The 6,300-nt window shown below is 46.1% G+C and overlaps 1 non-coding gene across 1 annotated transcript; it reads right to left on the bottom strand.

Annotated features, from left to right (window-relative positions):
- Nucleotides 1–207: 207 nt before the first annotated feature.
- On the bottom strand, nucleotides 208–314 carry LOC111530467. The gene has a single exon (XR_002727823.1). It is a non-coding gene; the product is annotated as a U6 spliceosomal RNA (small nuclear RNA).
- Nucleotides 315–6,300: the final 5,986 nt, after the last annotated feature.

Genomic DNA, 6,300 nt, shown 5'->3' with positions numbered 1-6,300 from the left:
ACTTTTAGTAGATATGGGGTTTCACCATGTTGGTCAGGCTGATTTCAAACTCCTGACCTCAAGTGATCTGCCCGCCTCTGCCTCTCAAGGTGCTGGGATTACAGGCATGAGCCACTGTGCCCAGCTAATTTTTTCTAATATCAAAGGAATCACCAGGGTCTTCCCTTTCTTTTGATTCATTTATTTTCTTCGTTCTGAAATATTTTTTTAAATATGGAATGCTTCATGAATTTGTGTGTCATCCTTTCACAGGGACCATGCTCATCTTCTCCATGTCATGTCAATTTTAGTATGTGTGCTGCCATAGTGAGCACTGGTTCTGGATTGATTAATTGATTTGTTTATTTTTGAGATGGGGTTTCACTGTGTCTTCCAGGTCAGAATACAGTGGCATAATCATGGGTCACTGCAACCTTCACTTCTTAGGGCTCAAGCAATTCTCCCGCCCGGGCCTCCCAAAGTGTTGAGATTACAGGCATGAGGCACTGTACCCAGCCTGGAATTTTTAACTGCTCACTTTGATGCCTGGTTTTGGTTGTACTAGACACTCCCATTACTTTTTTCTTTAAAAATTACTGGTTTGTTCAGCTCCTTAAAAGGATCTTTGGTGTTTTATACATCAAAATATGTGAGGCCAGGCATGGTGGCTCAGGCCTGTAATCCCATCTGTTTGGGAGGCCAAGATGGGAGGATCACTCTAGGCCAAGAGTTTGAGACCAGACTGGGTAACATAGTGAAACCCCCATCTCTACAGGAAAAAAAAAAAAAAAAAAAAACAAACCTGGGTGTGGTGGTGCAAATCTGTAGTCCTAGATACTTGGGAGGCTGAGGCAGGAGAACTACTTGAGCCTGAGAGTTTGAGGCTACAGTGAGCTATGATCATGCCACTGCACTCCAACTGGGATAACTGAATGAGACCCGGCCTCAAAAATAAATAAATAAAATAAAATAGACAATAGAATCTTCTGAGCTTTTTACCCTTTCCACAGGTTATAGGTGCCTGCGAGAAATAGTGTTACAGGTAGACATTTTTCATTGCAATATAACTGGGATACCTTTTCTAACCATGTTATTGTGCAGACAGAGATTGAAAAGTCAGTTGGCTGGGGCTATAGCAGGAATTCAGGCATCGTGCAAATGGCTCAATTTGAAGGGCCTTTTTTTTCTTTTTTTTTTTTTTTTTTTTTTTTTTGAGACAGAGTCTTGCTCTGTTGCCCAGGCTAGAATGCAGTAGGGCAATCTCGGCTCACTGCCACCTCAGCCTCCCAGGTTCAAGCGATTCTTATGCCTCAGCCTCCTGAGTAGCTGCGATTACAGGTGCATGCCACCATGCCCAGCTAATTTTTGTATTTTTAGTAGAGACGAGGTTTCACCATTTGGCCAGGCTGGTCTTGAACTCCTGATCTCAAGTGATCCTCCAACCTCAGCCTCCCAAAGTGCTGGGATCACAGGCGTGAGCCACCATTCCTGGCCGATACCCTCCTCTTAAGTCTGGATCAGACCTGCTAGTTTGCTTCTTTTTTGTTTTTTATTTTTTTGTTTTTCCTAATGAAACAAGGTCTGCTTTGTCCTCCAGGCTGGAGTACAGTGGTGTGATAGTTCACTGCAGCCTCAACCTCCTGAGCTCAAGAGATCCTCCTGCCTCAGCCTCTTGAGTAACTGGGACCACAGTCACATGCCATCAGTCCCAATTAATTTTCTGTAAAGGCAGGGTCTTCCTATATTGCCTAGGCTGGTCTTGAACTTCTGGCCTCAAATGATCTTCTCACTTCAGCCTCCCAAAGTGCTGAGATTACAGACATGAGCCACTGTGTCCAGCAAGAAATAAGAAGGTCTAATTTATTGGTGTGAGCTGGCCGGTTGGCTGTGCAGAGAGCTGCTGATGTGAGTGGGTTCAGGGCCAGGGTGAGAAGCCATGATCCTTACGAGCTCCTCTGCACCTCCACCTTCTGGAAAAGGGCAGAGTCCCCTCAGTCAGACTCTCCACTGGCTCTCAGTGGGCCCTGACTCGATACACTTCTGACTTGTTGTCATTGTGGTTCCTGGTTTATGGCACTCAGCATTATTATTATTATTATTATTATTATTATTATCATTATCATTATTATTATTATTATTATTTTGAGTCAGAGTCTCACTCTGTTGCCCAGGCTGGAGTGTAGTTGTGCAATCTCAGCTCATTGCAACCTTGACCTTCCTCGTTCCAGCAATCCTTCTGCCTCAGCCTCCCAAGTAGCTGGGATCACAGGAGCCCACCACCAAACTCAGCTAATTTTTGTATTATTCTTATTTTTTAGAGATACTAGGTATCCCTATATTGCCCAGGCTGGTCTTGAACTCCTGGGCGATCCTCCCACCTCAGCTTCCCAAAGTGCTGAAAGTTACAAATGTCAGTCATCACAATCTGGACAGAGTTTTTTAAAAATCAAATTGAGATTTTATTTCAAAATTTAAACAAGATTTTAATATGTTTAAACTAGGCCAGGTGTAGTGGCTTACGCCTGTAATCCTAGCACTTTGGGAGGCCGAGGCGGGAAGATTACCTGAGGTCAGGAGTTCAAGACCAGCCTGGCCAACGTGGTGAAACCCTGTCTCTACTAAAAATACAAAATTTCTGGGCCAGGCATGGTGGCAAGTTCCTGTAATTCCAGCACTTTGAGAGGCCGAGGCAGGAAGATTGCAAAGTCAGGAGTCTGAGACCAGCCTGGCCAACATAGTGAAACCCCATCTTTACTAAAAATACAAAAAATTAGCTGGGCATGCTGGTAGGAGCCTGTAATCCCAGCTACTTCGGAGGCTGATGCATGAGAATCGCTTGCACCCGGGAGGTGGAGGTTGCAGTGAGCCAAAGTCGTGCCACTGCACTGCAGCCTGGGTGACAGAGCAAAAGTTTCAAAAAAAAAAGAAGAAAGCGAAGGAAGGGAGGAAGGGAGGGAGGGAGGGAGGAAGGAAGGAAAGAAAGAAAGAAAGAAAGAAAGAAAGAAAGAAAGAAAGAAAGAAAGAAAGAAAGAAAGAAAGAAAGAAAGAAAGAAAGAAAGAAAGAAAAGAAAATTATGAAAACTGTCTCTTGAATATATGGGCACCTTCTGAAGAGGGAGTTGGTTAAGGGGAGGCCCTGGCAGGTGGGCTAGGCTATCCTGGCAGGGCAGGAGCTGGGACTTCAGTGTATTCGGTGTCTGGACCACAACGGTGCCCTTTGTCACAAGTACCCATCTGCATCCACTGACTTACATGGGGGAACCTGGGGGAAAACCAGTGATATGGTTTGTCTGTGTCCCCACCCAAATCTCATCTTGAAATTTAGCTCCTATAATCCCCACGTGTTGTGGAAGGGACCCAGTAGGAGGTAATTGAATCATGGGAGTAGGTTTTTCCCCTGCTATTCTCATGCTAGTGAATAAGTCTCAAGATCTGATGGTGTTATAATTTATAACAGGAGGGCAAAGTGAACGTGTGAGATTCCCCCACTCCTGAGTGGGAGGCTCTAGGCTGGCAGCCTGGCCCTCGCGTGGGTCCCTGTTGATCAGCTCCTGGAGGACCTTATTTTCTCTCCACCCTGGGGATTCCCTAGGACATAAATTTCCTAGATAAGCCTAGGAAGGGATGAATGGCCCAGCTATGTAATAAGGTATGCCTTGACCCCAGGAGGGGTGATGTGGTGTGGATAATGACTCCTCCAAATAGAGCCATGACCTAATCCACAGAACTGGGGAATGTTACCTTATATGACAAAAGGGACTCTGGGGATGTGCTTAAGTCAAGGACCTTGAGATGGAGAGATTATCCTGGAATATCCAGTGGGCTCCATGTCATCACAAGGGCTCTTAGAAGAGGGTGGCAGGTGAGTCAGAGCCGGAGCAGAGGTCATGTGATGATGAAAGTGGAGGTTGAAGAGGGAGGAAAGTGCTACAAACCTAGGAATGAAGGTTCCCCCAGGAGGTGGAGAAGTCAGGGAAACTGATTCTCCCCTTAGAGCTTCCAGAAGGAATAGGCCCTGCCAACCCTTCAACTGTAACCCAGTGAGACTGACCACAGACTTCAGACTTCCAGGCCTGTAAAATGACAGATGTGTGGCCTGTTAGGAACCAGGCCACACAGCGGGAGAACAGCGCAGTTTCATCTATATTTACAGCCACTCTCTCTTGCTCACATTACAGCCTGAGCTCCACCTACTGTCAGATCAGCTGTGGCATTAGATTCTCATAGGAGTGTGAACCCTATTGTCAACTGAGCATGTGAGGGATCTAGGTTGCATGCTCTTTATGAGAGTCTAATGCCTGAAGATCTGTCACTGTCTCCCATCACCCCCAGATGGGACCATCCGGTTGCAGGAAAACAAGCTCAGGACTCCCATTGATTCTACACGATGGTGAGTTGTGGAATTATTTTCTTACATATTACAATGTAATAATAAGAGAAATAAAGTACATGATAAATGTAATGCTGGCTGGGCACAGTGTCTCACATCTGTAATCCCAGCACTTTGAGAGGCTGAGGTGGGCGGATCACTTGAGCTCATGAGTTTGAGACCAGCCTGGGCAACATGGTAAAACCCCATCCCTACAAAAATACAGAAAATACACACAAAAAAAGTAATGCACTAGAATCATCCCAAAACTATCCACCCCCTCAACCCACAATGGTCCATGGAAAAATTACCTTCCACGAAACTGGTCCCTGGTGCCAAAAAGTTAGGGACTGCTGTTTTAAAGCCACTGTGTTTGTGCTCATGTGTTACAGTAGTCCTGCAAATGTAATCCATGTGGACAGGACCTGGACTTCTTCCTCTTTTCCACCAGAGCTGGTTCTTTATTTTCCTTTCCTGCTTTACTCAAATCCAGGAAAAGTCAACCAGAGGCAACTGAGAACTTGTACTTGTCTGGTCTAATGAGCTCAGATTCAGGTAATGACAGCCAGCTCCACTGCTTAGGTACTGGCTGACATCAACCTCCCTCCCCTGTAAGGACAGAACTTATTCTATACCCTTAAGCTCCATTTGCTCTCTGACTGCTGGCCTGGACTTGTGAGAAACGTCTGTGCAACACCTACCCAGGCCACATGAGCACAAACACAGTGACTTTAAAACAGCAGTCCCTAACCTTTTGGCACCAGGGACTGGTTTTGTGGAAGACAATTTTTCCATGGACCATTGTGGGTGGGGGGTGGATGGTTTGGGGATGATTCTAGTGGATTACTTTTTTGTTGTTGTTGTATTTTCTGTATTCCGCTTTCTGCTTCCCCTTCTCCCTCTGGTTTCCCAGGACTCTTATTCATGTGGTCCAGAGATGCTGGATGCTGAGTAGCAATAGAAGAACTTTGAGATAATTCAATAGACCGAGGCCAACTAGAAAGAGTCTACAATCCACCAGACCATTCACATCTGGAGTACAAGATGCAGGAACATGTCAAGGAAGTAAAGCCCATGAAAAAGTGTGAGTCTGGAAATCAGACCAGACTCAGTGTGCTGGTGAATATTGAGTGTCAACTTGTTCGGACTGCAGGAAGCAAAGTATTATTCCTGTGTGTGTCTGTGAGGGTGTTGCCAAAGGAGATTAACATTTGAGTAGTGGACTGGGAGAGGCAGACCCACCCTCAAGTCTGGGTGGGCACCATCTAATCAGCTGCCAGCGTGGCTAGAATAAAGCAGCCAGAGGAGCCAGGAAGGACTAGACTTGCTGAGTCTTCCAGCCTCCATCTTTCTCTCCTGCTGGATACTTCCTGCCCTCAAAAATCAGACTACAAGTCCTTCAGCTTGTGGACTTTTGGACTTACACCAGGGGTTTGCCAGGGGCTCTCAGGCCTTTGGCCACAGACTGAAGGCTGCACTGTCAGCTTCCCTACTTTTGAGGTTTGGGGACTCGGACGGACTTCCTTGCTCCTCAGCTTACAGACGGCCTATTGTTGGACTTCACCTTGTGATCGTGTGAGTCAATTCTCCTTGATAAAATCCCCTTCATGTATACATCTATTCTACGAATCCTATCCCTCTAAAGAACCCTCATTAATACGCCGAGGATTGGCTACTTGGAAAAGGAGGAAGAAAGGCAAGATCTGGGTACTCTGCTAAGCTGTGGTCAGCACATAGCCCAGGATCCCAGCCTTTAATGTGGCCTAGAATAGAACAAGCAGCTATAGAGCCCTCAACTCCAGAAGCTTGTCCAGAAAGCCTACTGCTAGTTCTTTTTGGGAGCTACTAAGCCATGGGTCTTGATGCTTGAGACACCTATTGCCAGGCAAGTGGAATCAGGGGTCAGGGGCTTGGAAAAAGGAGATATGGGCAGGATCTAGCCCTGGAAGACT

The sequence above is a fragment of the Piliocolobus tephrosceles genome, unplaced genomic scaffold, assembly GCF_002776525.5.
Source record: "Piliocolobus tephrosceles isolate RC106 unplaced genomic scaffold, ASM277652v3 unscaffolded_76, whole genome shotgun sequence".
NCBI lineage: Eukaryota > Metazoa > Chordata > Mammalia > Primates > Cercopithecidae > Piliocolobus > Piliocolobus tephrosceles.
Note: the sequence above shows the minus strand (reverse complement) of the source record. Positions and strands in the feature narration are given on the sequence as shown.